The sequence below is a fragment of the Lichenostomus cassidix genome, chromosome 8 (assembly GCF_008360975.1).
Source record: "Lichenostomus cassidix isolate B80296 chromosome 8, HeHo_3.0, whole genome shotgun sequence".
Taxonomy (NCBI): domain Eukaryota; kingdom Metazoa; phylum Chordata; class Aves; order Passeriformes; family Meliphagidae; genus Lichenostomus; species Lichenostomus cassidix.
Genome location: NC_139489.1, coordinates 29,405,835 through 29,423,529, shown reverse-complemented (window position 1 = coordinate 29,423,529; position 17,695 = coordinate 29,405,835). Strand labels below are relative to the sequence as shown.

The following is a 17,695-nucleotide window of genomic DNA, read 5'->3' as shown; positions in this document are numbered from 1 at the left end:
GTGGATGTGAGATCGTGGTCCAAGTTCTGCTGAATTACTTCATGTTTAATTTACTGAAGGTAGCATGTCTAGCACTGTCTGGTTGCTCTTGAAACAGTTTATAAGCCTCTCAGTCAAAGCATTTTTCAAAAGAATTCAAATACAGCTGCTTTCAAATCTGGGGTGGCAGGCTGACTTTTTGTTTTGTCACAATTAAACAGACCTGATGCTGCATGGCTTAAAATCACTCCTCTAGTAAATGGTTTCTGATGTAATAGTCCAAACAATTTCTCTGTTATGTGTAGCTTTCCTGCAAGGACAGTGGGAACAGCGCCCCTGAATAACCATCCAGCTTTCCATGGATGCTTCCCAGATTGCTGTCTGTAGCCCTGCAGAAGGAGCTCAGACGTTTTCTGGAGGCAAGGTTTGCCACAGAGGAGGCTTCTTAAATTCTAATTGGATTCTTTCTTCCCTGAATATTTGCTTCTGTTGCTAAACAAGTGACAAACGTTACCATCTCTTCCAGAATGGTAAATGCCTGCGAGGAGATGCACCCAGGAATCTGTGCCTTCCTGAGGGGCGGCGGTTAGGGGAAGGCAGGACTCTTGTCAGTGGCGCAGCTGCGTTCCAAGCCTTGTGAGAAGGTCAGTGTGAATCGGGCGTGTGCATAATAATGAGTTTGTGGAGATTAGCGATACGCTAATGACCCAAATTCCTAGAGGTGTTCCTAATGCACACAGAGGGCATACAGGTGTGCTGGGTTCATGGTCTCAGCAGCACAATAGGAAACGTGGGCTCTAGAAGGAAAACCCCACAGGCTGAAAGCTACTTAATATTACATTCTAGTTTTCAGAAAACAGGGAATACATTACAGTGGAAAATATTAAAAAATTGGGCAGTGTGGAAGGCACAAAATACCCCGAGTGAGCTAAAAAGTGACAAACCAAATCTTACGTGTGTACATGTGCTCCTGCTTCACATATCATCACTGAAATTACTGAGTTTTCCTACGGTAGTAGAAGCTCTTTCCCTGTCGGTTATATCTCCCACATGAATGTTCCGGGATGGAGTATCCAGGTGAGCACCTGTGACCCCGCTGGAGCACGGAGTTGTGTTGTTCTGTCAGCTCAACACCCCGAGTGCCCTCCTTCCTTCCTCCCTCCCTTTCTGCACGGCAGGGTGGGTGGGGGCAGAGGGGAAAAAAATCTCTAAGGATTAAAATAGTGTCAGAGCATTAACACTTAGTCGATGACAAATGTAAGGATTAATTCAAGCTGGTTAAATCCCTCTTAGCTGGAATAGAAACCAGCAAACCATCTGGTGGAAAGAGCAGTATGACAGGGCTAAAAGGAAATACTGTCTGAGTAGGCAAAGAAAAAATAAACTTTTCCACAGACTTTTGGGAACTGGTATGTTTCCTAAGTGTCTGACCACAGTGAGCGACAGTTTTGATTGGACTAGTTTGAATAAAGAGGTGGGGAAATACTGTGTTTGCAGCCCAGGAAAAAATCAGATTTAAGCTTTTACATTGCTATAATAGCACGCCATACTTTAAAAAAACGAAAGAGAAAAAGAAAAGGAAAAAAAGAAAAAAAGACCAGTCATGCGTTCTGTGAAAAAAAAATACCAACCCATCCAATGTATTTTCTTTCTCAGGCCTGTTCTGTTGCCAGCCTACGATGTTCTGTAGCTTCAATAGCGAGTGCTCTTCACAGGTGCTTTGCAGCTCCTCCCCTCCTGCGAGAGAGCTGCTGTGGGGCTCCTGTGTGTGTCATCACCAAGGCCAGCCAGGAGTGACCCAAATGGCCAGCTAAGGTCAGTATCACAGCTCCCAGCAAAGCCGGCCTGGCCTACAAAGACAAGGTGATCAGCCTGGGAAACTGCTCCGAGGTTACCCCTGCAGGAATTAAGAGCGTTTGTCTCTGGAGCAGATCAGACAATGCAAATTGGATTGGAGGTGAAATCTCTCCTCTGTGATGTCACTCGCTGATGTTTATACTCAAAATAAGGTCTTGCTGCTGATGGATTTAAGCTTGGTTCACTTCTTTTAGTCTCCTTATGAATAAAGGGATCAATGAACCCTTGTGAGATTTTACTTGCTCTGTTTTCTGAGGTGCTGCCATTGCGTGGTCCATATGGCACCTGGCTGGCTCTGGGTGATCAGTGGTTGCTGTGCCTGCAGGCTCATGGGCAGGGAACTTTCAAAGGGCAGCCAGCAAATGCATTTTTCATTCACTTCGGTCTGTTAGCTGTTCCCTTTTTAAATCTAGGAATTCTCTTGTTTGTCAGTCATGAAATGTAGACGTGTTTATGCAGCTTATGCTGTTGTTCCACAACAAGGTTTCATTAACTTCCTGATTACACAGGCTTGTTTGTTTACGGAAAGTTTTCTTCCTGCTGCTCTGCAAATATTGCCAGGCAAAGGAATTTATAAATGCAGCAGGTTGGCCTGTAATCTGATGTAAAAAATGGCTTTGCAAATATAAGCACTCATTTCTTTTATTTGGGTTCCTGATTGTCGCTGTTGAGCCACTAGCAGAGAAAAGACCCCAGGTCTCAGCGTGGCAAGAAAGAGAGTTTATTAATTTGATTTCCATATGTATATAATTTTCAGAGGTCACCCAGATTGGTCAGCTAGAAACCTCCTCCTAAGTTTAATTGGCCAGGCCTGAGCTGTCCAAATCTCGAGACACTGTTTGAAACACATCCAGACTTCATCTTTGTTTACAAAACACAGTGGAATGTTCTCACGAGAAAGACCTGTGCTGGCCACACCTGATAGAAAAACACCAAAGCATTAGTTCACACTTCTCTTTTGAAGGTGGATATTTTTGGTGTGTGAATGGCAGAGTAAATGTGAACAGGGGAGCCCCAGGGCCTGCCTGGTGCTTGAAGTGAACCTTTTCTGTGCAGGGAAGGAGGTAAAAAAAAGGCCAACAAGCTTTGAGCCTGTATTGCTGCAATAGAGAGCCACCTTTCCTTTAGCAACTGTAGTCCTGTTCTTGAGCCCAGCCTTGCCCTCAGAATGCTGCTGGGATTGAAAGATGTTTTCAAAATAAAAGGTTTCATCACTACTCGGGAGTTTAATGGGTTTCAAAGGATTGTTTTCTCTCTCAGGAGCCTAAAATAAAGATAAATTGGAAATTTTTGGATCTAGATTTTAAATAAGAGGATCAAAGGACTCAAAATACCAGCAAAGATAAGAGAGTTTGTTCGCCAATGTCTGCTGATACTGAGGGCTCTGCTGAACCCTACAGTATCAAGCAGGAAGCATCTCTGCGTGCTTTTCAGCTTTTTGCAACACAAAATCACACGTTTCTGGCATCTGCCCTATTAAAGATAAGGAGTAAGATGTTTTCACAACATCTGTGTGTCAGGATATTCTTCAGCTCAGTTTATGGGCAGCATGTGTGATAGCATTAAAACTGTGAAAGGTTGAAGCCATCCATCCCCTCTGGTTTTGGTCATGATGAGAATCCATCAGTCTGGTCACTTGTTCTCACAAGCCAGCTGTGCCCTTAGCATGGAGAACAAATAACAGCACTGAGTCATCCCAGGGAACCTGCAGGAGTCCTGTAGGAAAACATTGTCCTCACATCTGAGTCATGAGAATGCATCTTCACAAAACATCTTGATAAACCATAAACTCTACAGCAAGATTCACAGTAATGGTTTACCAATTACTACTTATTAATTGCTAGCTAATGGTGCTCCAAAAATAACAGTTCAAGGCAGAACAGCAAATGCTGTTCAGTTTTTTATTGGATGTGAGCCCATTAAATTATTTGGTTTTTAAATTTCACTCTGATTTTAGCCACCACAGGAACAGATTGGCATTAAGCTGGCCACTGCTTTGACTCTGACAGTGGCCAGAAGAGGATGGATGCTAAGAAAAAAGTAAAAACAGGGTATGTAACATACCTTTTCCTCTCCCTTTCATCCTCTGCCTAATCCCATGTGATCTCCCAGCCATTTTTTTAGGCAGGGCTGATGGGATTTGTCACTTTTATAATCCCAGCTGCAGCTCTTGCTAAGCAGTTGTCCAGTTGCCTTAGGAGCTTGTGTAAGCTTTTTGCTTATTAAAAACGGAAAAGGCAGCAAATGGACAGGACAACAAAGGTGCAGAACACGATCCATGTGGGGTTTGATTGAGCAGAACTCCACAGCCAAAACATAAAAGGAGACAGATTGTCGTGGCTTACGGTAGACATGTACAACTCTTCACCAATGGACACTGTAAATACACAAAATTTACAGTACTTCAAAAGAGCTGAACAAGTGCTTTGGAATGACCAACAGCTGTGATTTGTTCAGAACCTGAATTCTTCTAACTTCCCTTCCTCTTCCAGCACAAGAACTGGTGCATGAGAGGGATAGTTGATTTTTATTCACCTACTCCAGGCTACTCATGAATACACAACCATCTAAAATCTCCCCTGTAAGGCAAACCTTTCCTGTGCTGCAGGGTTTCCACTCAATCAATCCCCATATGGAAGTTGTTTCATACATTTCATATCATCTTTACTCTCTTTTGACCCTTTTCCAGTTTGCATCTTTTGTGTTTCACCAAAGCTTCCCAGAGTAGTTGGTGTGAAGGAACCATGGATGTATGTAATGGTATAATCTTCTTTTCCTGTTTCATACTGTATTGCTTTTGTAAATTCTTGTGAGACTTCACTTTTTGACAGCAGCCAACCACTGAGTTGATGATTTTATGAAAGTCTTCATCTAAGCCCCAGTTCTTGCTGTGCCTGTTTTCCTGAAGCTGTTCAAAATATTGATTTAATAATTCCCAAACTAATGAACACTATTTTCATTATAACTATTTACAAGGTCATACTTGTATATGCATGCTGAATTTAATTAGCTTTAATCATTTGAGTGATTTCAATCTGCATCTTAAGTCATCTGAATATCTTTTTCGTATTTGGCCTGAAATGAGTGCTAAATGTCTTGTGGCAGTTTGGGGTCACTCTAACCACAGTTGTATAACACAATGTGTGAAACAGAGCCATGCCATCTACAATTCCACATGCTTTGTAATGGATAATCAGTGTGGTACCTTCAAGTATTGAAAACATCTTAATACATTTGCATTCATAGAAATCTGCAGCTGAAAAGTAATATTAGCCATTTTTTTGGTCATTCTCTCACTGTAGGATTTACCATAATTCCTTTCATTCAGTCTCACTAACCCAAGGTCTGGGTCTCTTTTTTCCCCACAGCAAAATCTTAGTGGTCTCAGGGGAGAGCCTTTCGCCTTTATCAAGGCCTTGAGTCAAGAGAGTTGTTCAGTTGTCAGAGTCTGAAATGTGCATTACAATAATGAGATGGAGGTGGACCAATGCCAACAGTCCAGAGTCGAGGGGCTGGAGGTGTCAGGGATATGGAAAATAGGGAATCTGAGGCATCAGGAAATCATTCAGGTTGGAAAAGACCTTTTACATCACCAAGTCCAACCATCAGCCCAGCACCACCACCACCTAGTCCACCACTACATCTTGCCCCCGACTGCCACATGCACGTGGTTTTGAGCACTTCCAGGGATGGGGACTCCACCACTGCCCTGGGCAGCCTGTGCCAATGCTTTACAACCCTTTTAATGAAGAAAAGCATGAGAATTCTTTTGCTTAAGGAAAAGGAGACTGAAGAAGAACATGAGTTTTCGAGGACAAAAAAGCTGCGGTAAAGGCAAAGGTACCACCTTGTTTTCCCTGTCCATGAAATCTATAGTGCTTTTCATGATAAAAGGAGTTCTGGGAAACTACCACGTTTTCACCACAGAGGTCTGGAAAGAAAGATCTGTTATTCCTGTTATGAGGCCAGGCAGCAGCTGGAGAGTCAGAAGGGCAGTAAGAACCCACCTCTCCCAGAAATGGAACTAACACCCTGTTGATCCTTGCAGTAGCAATGATGGCTCCAGGACTGCTGCTCCTGCTCCAGGAGAACCTATCCCTGTCAAAGAGCTTTGATACACTCTTCCTAGGGAGAAAGGAGCAAGTTTAAAATGTATTTGATATTGTGGCACCTTCTGCAGACTTTCAATAGCAAATGCTGGGTGAAGCGGATCCAATTTTGAGTGAATGTTCTTTTTTACATTCTTCCCAGACCTACCTGTCACTGGCAAAAGTAGTCAAATAATCGTTTCCAAAGATATTTTGTAGAGAAAAAACCCAATTACATATTTGGACTTACTGTGTGAAAAGAACATCACTCTTTTTTTCCCACTTCATTCCTTTGTTTCAAATTGATCTAATTCCTTGAACTTTTATTCTAGATGCAATTTACAGATTGCTCCACAGATCTTGTGGTTCTTTGTTCTTTACCAGCTTGATATTGTTAAACCCAGTAGCAAAATCTCTTGAGGAGCTGAAAAAATTTAGGGCAAGCCAGCTCGAATTAATTTCACTGTCTGGAGCACAGTATTCTTAAGGATGTAAATATTCTAATGCTTAGAGTATCTTTGAAATCTTCACAGTTTGTCAACCTCTGTTAGAATGCTCTCACAGACAAGTTCTCAGGAATTTAATAAGGATGAAACAATTGAGCTGCTGTGATAATCAAGGAGTTTAATGGGAAGTTATGTGCTTTTAAATGGGCTCTTAATGAACCCCTCTAATGCTATGGCATAGGCACAGCAGAAAATGTGTGGAGCAAGTTTCACTTCCTGTTTGGCTGTAACAATGCACAGGCTCTTGCACAGCTTAATTTGCTGTCTTGCTGCACTGAATGTAAAAATATCAATCTTACTACAACCTCCTCTGAAATCTATGCTGAAAAAAGGAGAATTACGTAAGAATCTGTACGAGTTCCACAGAGTTCTTCCACGATCTGGCTCTAACACTGGTTGTGCAGATGAGATCCTCTGGGGTTTGTGCAGGTGGGGTAGCTAGGAAGATATTTCCCAATGTGTAAGTGGGACCACAGTACTTGTAAGGAGCCCCCTCTCTTTTTTTATATTTTACCTTTTCGTTTCTACAGTTGCCTTTATTTGGGAGAGCCATATTCCAGAGTTAGATAATCACAGATATCCAATACTGGATTCCCTTCTCTCTTCCCAGTTTTGCTATTTGAGGTTTTACCTTCCTTTCTGTACAAGAATCAGCACCTGAGATTCAAGGGCAATAATATGGTTTTGTTTCCTGGGAATAGGACCAAAAACTAGAAAAATTGTGAGTTTTCCTATTCCTGCTGGCCTAAACTTGTCTGAATTTGTCAGCTGAGGGCACAGGTAAACCAACCAAAATGGCTGGTTTGCAGAGGGTGGGACTAAACTGTGCCTTGCCTGTGGTGCTTCAGTCAGGGTAAACTGTGGTTTGACTGCTGCATTTGTTTACTGCACTTGTAATACATAACAATGCTCCTACTGCTCACAGGATGATTGTATTTATTATCTAATGCATATGTCAAGCACTTTGGAGAGCCAAAACATCACCTGCCTGCTACATACCAGTGATATTCTTATGGCTGGCCATGACATCAATTCAGATTCTGATCTTGTCCTTTGTGTGAGTCATTTACAGTTCTCCAGCAGTCAGTAGCATTAAAGAGCTATTACCAGAGTAATTTTTATTAGTGCAGTATCAGAATCAGGCTCTAGGGTTGCTTCCTACATAGTGTGAGTCTGTATTTGATTTCCAAATACCCATTACTCTAATTACCTGGAAATGCTAATATTGCCAAGAAATCAGTGCTTTGGGCTTAAAGTATCTCAGTTAAGACGATTAAAGAATTAGAATTGGCCAGCTTTTGTCTGAGGCAAAGTTCTGACAGTGCTGTAGCTCCATTGAAGGCCAGTTGGCATGTTTAACATACTCAGAACAGTGTAAACGTTTATTTTCCATAGTCATGTGGCTAAAATCTATCTCTGTTTGTTTTAAAACATTGCTTCAAAGTAGAGGGAATTTGCCAGTCTGGAAAAAGAGGTGCCCTTTAAAATGCACATCAGAGATGGCTCATCCCATGCTGTTTCTCCTTGGGAAAGGCTGAAGCACACTTGACATGCTCACCTTAAGCTCTATGCCTGAGCTGAAACGTGGCCAGGGCTGCAAGAGTCAGGGGTGGATAAGTCACAATGGACATCAGCAGAAAGGCATCTCCTACCAGCATGGTAAAAACACTGAGAAACATGAAGGGAAGGTCAGCGAAAGAACGTTTTAAAAGAGAAAAAAAGCAAAATTCAGCTTCCTCAGAACTTGTGGACAAGGTGAAAGGTGCTGCACTCTAGACATGGAACAGAAAGTCTGGAAGGCAAGTGACAGTGACTCTTGCCAGCTCCACTTGCTGGCCTCCATGTTAAGATTTATTCTTTAATATCTGTTAAATATCATCATCCCTTCTCCTCTTGGCTTTCCACTAATACCTGGCCAGATGAGGGTCTCAATAACAGTTTGGCATGAATTTTGATCAATGAACATTCCCTCGCTACACAAAATTAATTAATTGGTGGTGTCATTAATTGATAGTGGTCATGAAGTTTGTTCCTCAGCTAATGATGAGTCTAGCATCCATCACGGAGTAAGAATAGACTCCGTGGGGTTTAGTTATGGGGATAAAATAGGGACAAGAGATCTCTAAAGATGAGGTTTAGAACGTGAGGGTTTATTGCGAAATAGAGTGGGGGTGAGAGGCCTGTTAAGCCGCCAGGCGCGACTCCAAACAGGCCATCAGAAAGGGAGAGAGAGAGAGAGAAAAAGAGAGCGATTTGCCGTTTACAATACAATAAATTGTCTTCTCTGTTGAATATTCAACTCTTCTTTAACCAATCTAAGACAAACTACAACTCCTACAGCATTTACATACAACCTATAAGAATCATCACATTACCATACAGGGTCATGTTTCAAACCTTAAAAAACTGCCTTTTTTGGGATTTCTACCAGGCAGGTAGGGTCTGCTCTGACCCTTGAACCTGCCTGGGCAGAGGGCATTGTTCTATCAAGAGGGGGGATTACCTGCCTTGGCCATACCATTGTTCTCTTAGTTACTATACAACTCGAATTGTGTTTTCATTTCAATCTCGCTCATATTTTCCATATTCTCAGCATCTTTTGCAAGGTCATCATATCTGTAAGGCCTTCCTATTTCATCTTCCCCAACATAGGAGTGCTTTAATTAGCAGCCTTTCAGTACCTAGAGGGGCTCTAGGAGAGCTGGAGAGGAACTTGAGACAAGGGCCTGGCATAACAGGACACAGGGAATGGCTTCCTACTGCCAGAGGGCAGCGTTGGATGGGATACTAGGAAGGAATCATTCCCTGGGAGGGTGGGGAGGCCCTGGCACAGGGTGCCCAGAGAAGCTGTGGCTGCCCCTGGATCCCTGGAAGTGTCCAAGGCCAGGCTGGACACTGGGGCTTGGAGCAGCCTGGGATAGTGGAAGGTGTCCCTGCCCATGGCAGGGGGTGGAATGGGATGGTTCCTTCCAACCCAAACCATTCTATAATTCCAGGATTCTATGATTCTATGAATGTCAGCCTCTTCTCACTGCCTTTTTAAACCTTTTTTTTTTTTTTTTTGCAAGTCTCTTCTGAAAGAAAATGGTGCTTATTTTCTAAGAACTGCTTAGAAATGCCATTTTTATTGTCAGCAGAATTGGTGGTGGACTCTTGCTGTGGTAAGTGGAGTAAGGGAACACATGGTAAAAATAGAATTTCCATTTGAAAATATTGCGGAACTGATGAAAGCTTTTCTCCTGAGATTAATTTGTGAATATGTCGTTGTTATTTTTCCCCAGGAGTTGCTCAACCCTGTGTCCAGACTATTACTAAGCTACTCTCTGGGCTGCTCTGTGTTCAAATGTGTTAAGGTTGGCTCTATGCTATGCTTCACATATAGTTAGGATGGAATATCCTTGGATGTTTTAGAAAACAACCAAAGGAAAAAAATGCATCTAGGCCTCTGCACTGAGGCTGCTATCTGGCCTGTTTATGCAATAGGGTCAATAAAAGCTAATTGAGTTTGACCTTTTGTTGCTCCACTTCTCCTGTTTTTCTGATGTGTCCCTTTCCAGATGTAGGTTACGTTTATGTCCAGCTGTCAATGCTGGTTTGCCGCTGCTAACTCTAAATCAATGAAAACACGCTGGTATTTTCCGTGTCCCCTTTCCCTGGGGCCTCATGGTGCTTGGAGATCCTGTCACATCAGGAACTATATTGGGAGCTGGAACAGAGCATGGGGTGTGTTCAGGGGATGAACACTGACCTGGAGAAGATTAATTCTCAAAGTACCTAACACCATTCATAAAAAAACTTCTTCGGATGAATTAAGTCCTATTTGCTCAAAGTACAGCACTGTTTCCCTGTGGGACATTACAGTTAAACACCAGTCACCATAAATGGATACCACATTAATGTAAGGATTTTATAATCACAGAACTATAGAATATCCTGAGTTGGAAGGGACCTACAAGGATCATAGAGTTCAATATGTTTTAAAAATCACAGAAGCATTGATTTTGTTTAATAGTGTCACAGTGTTTTTCAATGTTTTATTTATTGATAAATTAGGATTTTGTAGTGACAGGTTAAACAACTTCCCAGTTGCCTTGCTTCCCATAGTGTCTCTGCTTAGAGGCTCTTAATGATACAACGCTGGAGGGCAATAAGTGAACAGATAGGTATCTATAGCACTGTTATTTCCCACTGCATTGTCAGTGGTTCCATGAGAAATGATTAACATAGAGAAACCTTTCCTTGGAATGCTGTCTCTCACTGTTTAATGTTGGATGGTTAAAAATAGCAAGCTGACCTAGAACTTCCTGAGCTCCACTGATGGGCTTAAACCTGCATTTTACAAGATTATAGGCCCAGATTTGCAATGAGGTTTGTTTGTCTTGCTTCTCTTCATTCTTCCAGGCATCCCTCATCAGATGTGGGTCTGGATGTGAATACTCATCTCTACATTACTCTCCCTAAAGCAGCAGCAAAGTGTTTTTATTTTGGTTCCATGCACCCCATGTGTTCTGTGGCCCATTAGGGGCTAAATCTCAGTCATTTTCCTAGAGCCTTTTCTTCCTCTTTAGTCCTCAGTATTTCCTGTGAACATACAATGAATGGATTTGGTGATTTGTTGTTGCAAGCCCTGTGAAACTGAAGATGGAATCTTTGGGAAATATTCAGTGCAAATTTTTGGTTAACTCTGCTGGCTTGGGTGTGTCAGGGCTGAGGAGGAAAAAATGCTGATGTTGTTCAGATGTTTCATGGAGACACTCATCTTATTCACAGAAGTTTTCCTCTATAGCCCTCCTGAACTGAGCAGACAACCTGGGAATCCTTTGCAGGCCAACTGTCAGCAGTCAGACAATGGCTATCAGGGTTTCTGCAATGCTGCTGCTCAGTCATGCTTGCTGACCTGGTAACATGCAAGAACTTTTGTTTGCACCTATTTGAGAAACTAGAAATATTGGCCCTTTACTGGCCTTTCACTTTTTCTGTTGCAAATAGAAATAGAGGCAGTGTCATCCACAAATTGCTTCCGAGTGCTGGGTGTTCAGTTCAGTCAACTCAGCATGAAAATCTGTGGAGTTTTAACTTAAATGTTGGATTTTGCTATTTTTCATGTTCATAGTGTTATTTACAGGAAGGAGAGGACAGTGGAAAAGGCAAATGAAACAGCAAATGCTGGCTGGATCAAGCAGTTGAATCCTTTCAGCTGCATTCTTTCCCCCAAATTTGTGAAGATTTGGATGTATATATTGATCTTTTTTTCTGTTCTAATATTCCAGGCATGGATGAAGCATAGGAAGGGAAGAATCCTACCAGTAGCACCTACTGCTACCAAGAGTTTTGATGATATTAAGTAAGGCAAGCTTTCAGTTCCACTGGAGCATAACTCTTGCAGCTGTGATATAGTGGAAGTATAGACAGGAGAGGAAATCAATGGCCTGCTTAAGAAAATTAATCTTTGCCTGTGTTTCCAAGGCAACACAGATAAGGAAAGGAGTAGCTGCCATGCTTGGAAAATGAGTTTGTTGTATTCAAGGGGAAAATTGCTCTAGCAAAATCAGAAAGAGTCTCAAGCAGGAAAATAAAATAATTTCTAGCAAAGGAGATACCAGTTATCTTTTCAGACCCCACGTGGAGAAAAATAAACATAGTGAAGCCTGGGTGGGAAAGTTACTTTGAAGTAAGAGAAATAATTTACCAGAGGGACATAGTTTTAACCATTCCTTAGGTAGTTTGATTCTAGCAAAGAAGGTGTCCTCTATTTACCATGAACAAGGGTTGAGTCCTCATGGTAATTTAGATGCACTTAGAAGAATATCAGTTCTGTTGTTTGAGTGCATTCTTATTATATAGAGACAATTCAAATGTCTGCCAAAAATATTTGTCTTTCGACAGGTTCACAGTATGTTAGGATCTAACTGAAAAAAACAACACCAAAAGGTTGGGGAGGAGCACTTTTTGTTGTTGCTTATTCCTCATCTCAGTAATAAGGGTCTTGCTAAGGGTCCTACTTACTAAGTTTTTACACACACACACATGTATGTATGTATTTTGTGTACAGCTTTAATATATTTGCAAATCCTGGTCACTTAGTAGAATTAACAAAATCTGCTAGAAATGTTGTCATTATGCATAGTGGAGCTCCTGTAAGCATTTCACCACTGGCAAGGACTTGCTGATCTGTGCTTTAAGAGAATCGCATGATTTTTGTTCGTTTGATTTTAATCTTTGGTTTGTTTTTAACCTTTCCTAAAGTATTTGTAGTAATTTTAAAGTCTGTTTCTAGATTAGGATCAATTTCTGTCCCCATTTTCCTTAAAAAAATTACGTCTCTTCCAAAAGAGCATCATAAAACAGGTGAAAACATGATCTAGTGCCTAAAGACTTAAGGAGAAGCGAAAGATTTGGCAAGGAGGTTGCTATAAAACTGCTTCTAGATTTATGCTTTCTGACTACTCTCCCAACTCTCCCTTGGTTTTCTTTGAGATGCTCTATGACTTTCTTCAGGTGAAACAGAACTGCAGCATTCTCCTGGCTCAATTTTTATAGGCTCTATTTATTGTCTGATTTGTTATAATAAAGAGGAAGATAAAGAAAAGCAATAATGCTTCTGGTTGTCTGCTATTGATTTCAGATTGTGGAATCCAACCCCAGCAATAGCAGTACTGCATGATTTGGAAGCTTCCAAGAAAAAACTCTGAAATTTTAGTGTGTCTGATGGAGTAAGATGAGAGGATGTATTATATGTACTCTCTTCTTGGGCATTGTAGTTTGTGGCTAAGGGTCCCAGAAACAACTGTTTTCTTCTGCAGAAGTGTAGATGAAATGTTCTTGGTGGAAGCTTTTATTCTCCTGTGTGGCTTTTTATGATAAAACAAGTGCTTGAAAGTGAACTGGATGGTCTTATGTGTTTTACATTCATAAATCTGATTTTTAAAGAATATTTTTCTTGGGTTCTTGCATTTTTCCTTGTCTTCCCTCTATTTTTTGTTTTGGATGAGGCTTGCAAGATGATGTTTAGATCTCTTGCATATTTTCCTTTGCATGTTTTCCTTTTGACATCGTTACTTTTACAAAAAGTATTGGAAAGACAGTTGGAAAATGACATTTTTGGGAAAAGAAGGAAATGAAAAAGTGGCAAACTGACATTTTTATTATCCTTGAGGGCAAGAAAAGGTTTAAATAGAAGATTTGCTAAAATCTTATTTGATGCAGAATTTGGTATATTTTGCAATGTCTGGAATCCCACTTTTCTGTTGGAAAGCTTCCAGCTGAAGCAGCACTTTCTGTGGTTTACATCACTTATTTTCTTTCCACTTTGGCAGCTGGACAGAGTTCCCATCCTTGGGTGCTCCAGCATGATCGTCCATCTGCTCAGCCATCAGTGACTTAGCGTGACAGACGTCAGCTCGGCAGAGCTCACCCTGGATTACTGGGAGGTGACTGATCCCAGCTTCCCTTCTCCAGCAGGATTGGCACTGCCTTTAGTGCTCTCCCTGACAAATTATCAGTCCCCTCCAGCTCACAGGGGCTGACTGGTTCCTCTGCCAGTGACCATTACAGGGCAATGAAGAAATGGTTTTGTTCCCACATGTCACCTTTCCATGGATAAATGTATGATTGTGTGGTCACACCTGCCAAGTGTCTTTAATAATGGATATGAATTTTAAGCTGCAATAGTGGTGGGTGACAGCGTGGCTTGGGGGTAGGGGAAGGCTGTTGGGCTATTTTGCCTGCTTGTTTATTTCCAATTAAATAGAAATCCCATCTGTAATGGGATTATAGTATTTGCTGAGAATGCCTGGGGGCTTTTAAAGCATTGACTTTGTGACGTCACTGAAAATGGGAAATGGGATGCTGGCTCACTGTGGTGCACAGAGAATATCTGAATAATTGAGTCTTTAATGGGCTGGACTTAGGATTGTTAACTGTACCTGGGATGTGTGGTGGAAAGGGGCAGGGTGTGTAGGAAGGACTTGCTCCCTGGGAGGGTGGCAAGGCCCTGGCACAGGGTGCCCACAGAAGCTGTGGCTGCCCCTGGATCCCTGGAAGTGTCCAAGGCCAGGTTAGATGGGACGTGGGATAGTGGAAGGTGTCCCTGCCCATGGCAGGGGGTGGATTGAGATGAATCTTAAGGTCCCTTCCAATCAAAGCTTTCTATTTTTCTGTGTATAGGAAGGAAGAGAGAAGGAGGAAGAAAGCGAAAGAGATGGGCGGGGGGGAGGAGAAAAGAGGATTTGAAATACAGGAAAGGAAGGCAAAATGGGGAGAAACATCTTGTGCATTCCCTTGCTTGCTCAGGGCCTGGGCAAAGGGAGGAAATGCCCCAGCTGGCCAGTGCAGAGCCTTAAAAGGAGCCTCCCAAACAATGCTCTTGGAAACAGCAGCAAAGGAACAGATCTGAAAGTTCAGATCACCTCAGCTGACCCAGTGACACAGCTGCTTTGCCAGAGCCCAGAGCTTAGGGATCAAAGGAGGCACTGCCTGCACAAAGGTCTCCCAGCAGCACCCCAGGGGACAGGTTGTGGACTGCAGTGAGGTGACATGCTGGGATTCAATCGAGTTCCTTGGGAAGCAGGGTGTCACTGATTCCAAAAGGATCAGGATCAGTCAGGTTTGTGCAGGTGCTGGAAGGAAGTGTCATGCACGGGAATGTGCTGGGAGGGGGCAGCTGGGTGGTCTTGCACTGTCTGTATTTTGGGAAGTCAACTCCATGTCACAGTGGTGAATCCACATGTGTAAAAGAGAAACACTGTGCCACCAACCATGTTTATAAGTTCCCTGTCATTTGGCCTTTCCCTGTAAAAATGGGGACATGGATATCTGGCTTTGGAGCCCTCACCTTCTGGTTAGAACCAAAGAGGTTTAGTTTGACCCTGTGCCCCAAGGCAGCTGTTGTGCAGAGAAGGGATTGAGGGTGGTAGAAGGAGTCACAAACCAAGTGCTAAGCAATAATGGTCTGCCTTGGTCGAGAAGGTAGGTATCACATGAGGGTGCGCAAGAAGAAGCATTATTTGTAATTCATCCACTCTACTCAGCATTAGTAAGACCTTAAAGGAGACCTGGTCCAGCTTTGGGTGCTGCAGTTCAGGAGACATATGGGCTGACTGGAGAGCACTGGCAGGGATGCACTGAGGGTCTTCAGAGAGCTGAGAAATACGGATCTCAGGGAAAGGTTAAAACAACCCCAATTCTCTCAGTTTAAAAGCAACTGACAGAAGGAGAGTTGGGACATAAATCTGAAGGCCTTTAAGAGCTGCTGCAAATAGAAAGCAAAGAGTATGTTCTCTATGTCCAGAGTGGACAAGGCAATAGAAAAAGACCCAAATTACATCAAGAGAGATTTGGGTTGATTTTGGAAATGCAGTAAATGTACTTAAGCCTTGGGAAACAAACCCAAAACACAGAGGGAGCACATGGAATACCACTAGGGGATTTTAACAGTAAGTGTGACAAAAAACTGGAAGCAATTGTATTGACAGAACTGATCCTGTGGTCAGAGGGTAGATAAGATAGGCTTCTTTTTCTTTGCTTTTTGACCTAATTTTAATTTTGTTGAGACAATATTGAGTTTTGGTCCTGCCTTCCAGAGCATCTGCAATTGCTTTGCAAATTTTGTACATGATGTTTCTCTGTTCTCATCACAGTCACTGCATTAAGATGTAACTTCTAGACTCACCCTAAATGATACAATCCCACTTGCAACACGCTTGGGGGCTGACAGTAAATCTTCTGATGGTTACATTTGGACAGGAATTTTTTCAGCGAGTTTCACATCCCTGATTTGGTAGCTACAGTCCAGGTGATAATTCCTTCTCAGAATGTCCTGTTGGAATGTGCTTCACCAAGGGAAGGGAAGAAACCTCTGTGGCTTCTGCCACTGGGCCACTTGCCCCACCAAGAACGTGCATTGCTTTGACATAACTTGCTGCCTTTCTAGAATTACCTTGCCTTCTTGTCTTATATTTGTTTGTGCATGAGTTTCTGAGGGATTAAAGGCTGGCTGAGGGATACATGACCTCAGATTTCTTTCTGCCTTTACTTTTTAAAGACAGTGGTGTGTTTCCTCAACAAGCTGCAAGTTAAATCCTGTTTTAGCAAGCTTGGGTAAACAGCCCATATCCCTGAAGGGACACAACTCACTCTGTACTGGGTTGGATTGGAGAGGGCCCATCGAGTGAGCTGTGTGAAATATGGGAATGCTTCAGAAAGATCCTGGATGGCAAGGAGACAAGTCCAAGACTGCACTAATGTAACTGCACAGTGGTTGTGCACACTTTTGGGGCAAAGTCGGTAAAACTCATGTTTTCTGCCGTGCTGTATATTTCAAAGGAAATATGAGTGTTTACATGTTCTGGGAGCACATCTGGCACTTTGAAGGGTGCAGTCCTGATTGAGACTGAAAACAACGGAGGGGCAGTGTTTGGCTGTCCTCCTGACTATGGGAAAAGTGCCCTTTCCAGAGGACAAGTCTCTGCTGCCCAGTGTCCCCAGGCAGGTACCCTGCTTGTAGGGATGGTCTGCCCAGCTCTGTGTCAACAAGACACAGCCACCTCTCCCTGGAAACCTTCCAGTGAGACAGAAATTCCTGTCTTTGGACTCCTATCTTCTCTGTCCAAGCAGTTTGTTATGAACTTGCTGATTTTGTGGCCAGGTTGACATTGGGGTGTGGGTCATTCAAACAAATCAATTTCAGGTGGTTAAAAACATCAACACAATATTAGCACAAGGAGTAGGTGAAGTGTGAGGCTGAGGGAACACTCTGTGCAGCCTTGAGAAGGATCACAGAAACAGACCCTTAGTGACTTCCCCAAACTCTTGGTACTATTTATCTATTGTATAAAAAACAAGTGGTGGTAGGTAGCACAGGGCTACTGGCACTGAAGCAGATCCAATTTTATTTAGTGCTCCAGATTTTTCCATTCATCAGATGTTCAGGACACTTGGAAAGTAGCTAACAATGAACTGGCTAAAAAACATGGAAATGCAAGATTTCCACCCATCTCTCTACCTAGCTTTATATAAACTTCTATAAAAGAAAATAAACTGGCTAGTGGTTTGAGGAAGTTCTTCCAATAAACAGTAAAACCCCTATTTCTGCTTAGTCTGCATTCACGACAGAAATATTCCAACAGGGACAATCTGTGATAGCTCAGAAAGAGCAAAATTCTGATTTCCTTTGAGAAGTCTGTGCTCATATTTCCTCTTTCTGTTGATCTGTCTATGCTTATTCACTTGATTTAATAGTGCTGCTTGCTATAATATGTATTTTGG

At 42.4% G+C, this 17,695-nt stretch overlaps 1 long non-coding RNA gene across 2 annotated transcripts; it reads left to right on the top strand.

Annotated features, from left to right (window-relative positions):
• The first annotated feature begins 530 nt into the window (after positions 1 to 530).
• LOC146434230 (uncharacterized) lies at positions 531 to 14,165 on the top strand. Of its 2 annotated transcripts, none has more exons than XR_014853640.1 (3): positions 531 to 623; positions 1,636 to 1,794; positions 13,747 to 14,165. It is a non-coding gene; the product is annotated as an uncharacterized LOC146434230 (long non-coding RNA). The 2 variants fall into 2 exon arrangements; XR_014853641.1 differs by lacking the exon at positions 13,747 to 14,165 and adding an exon at positions 3,794 to 4,019.
• Positions 14,166 to 17,695: the final 3,530 nt, after the last annotated feature.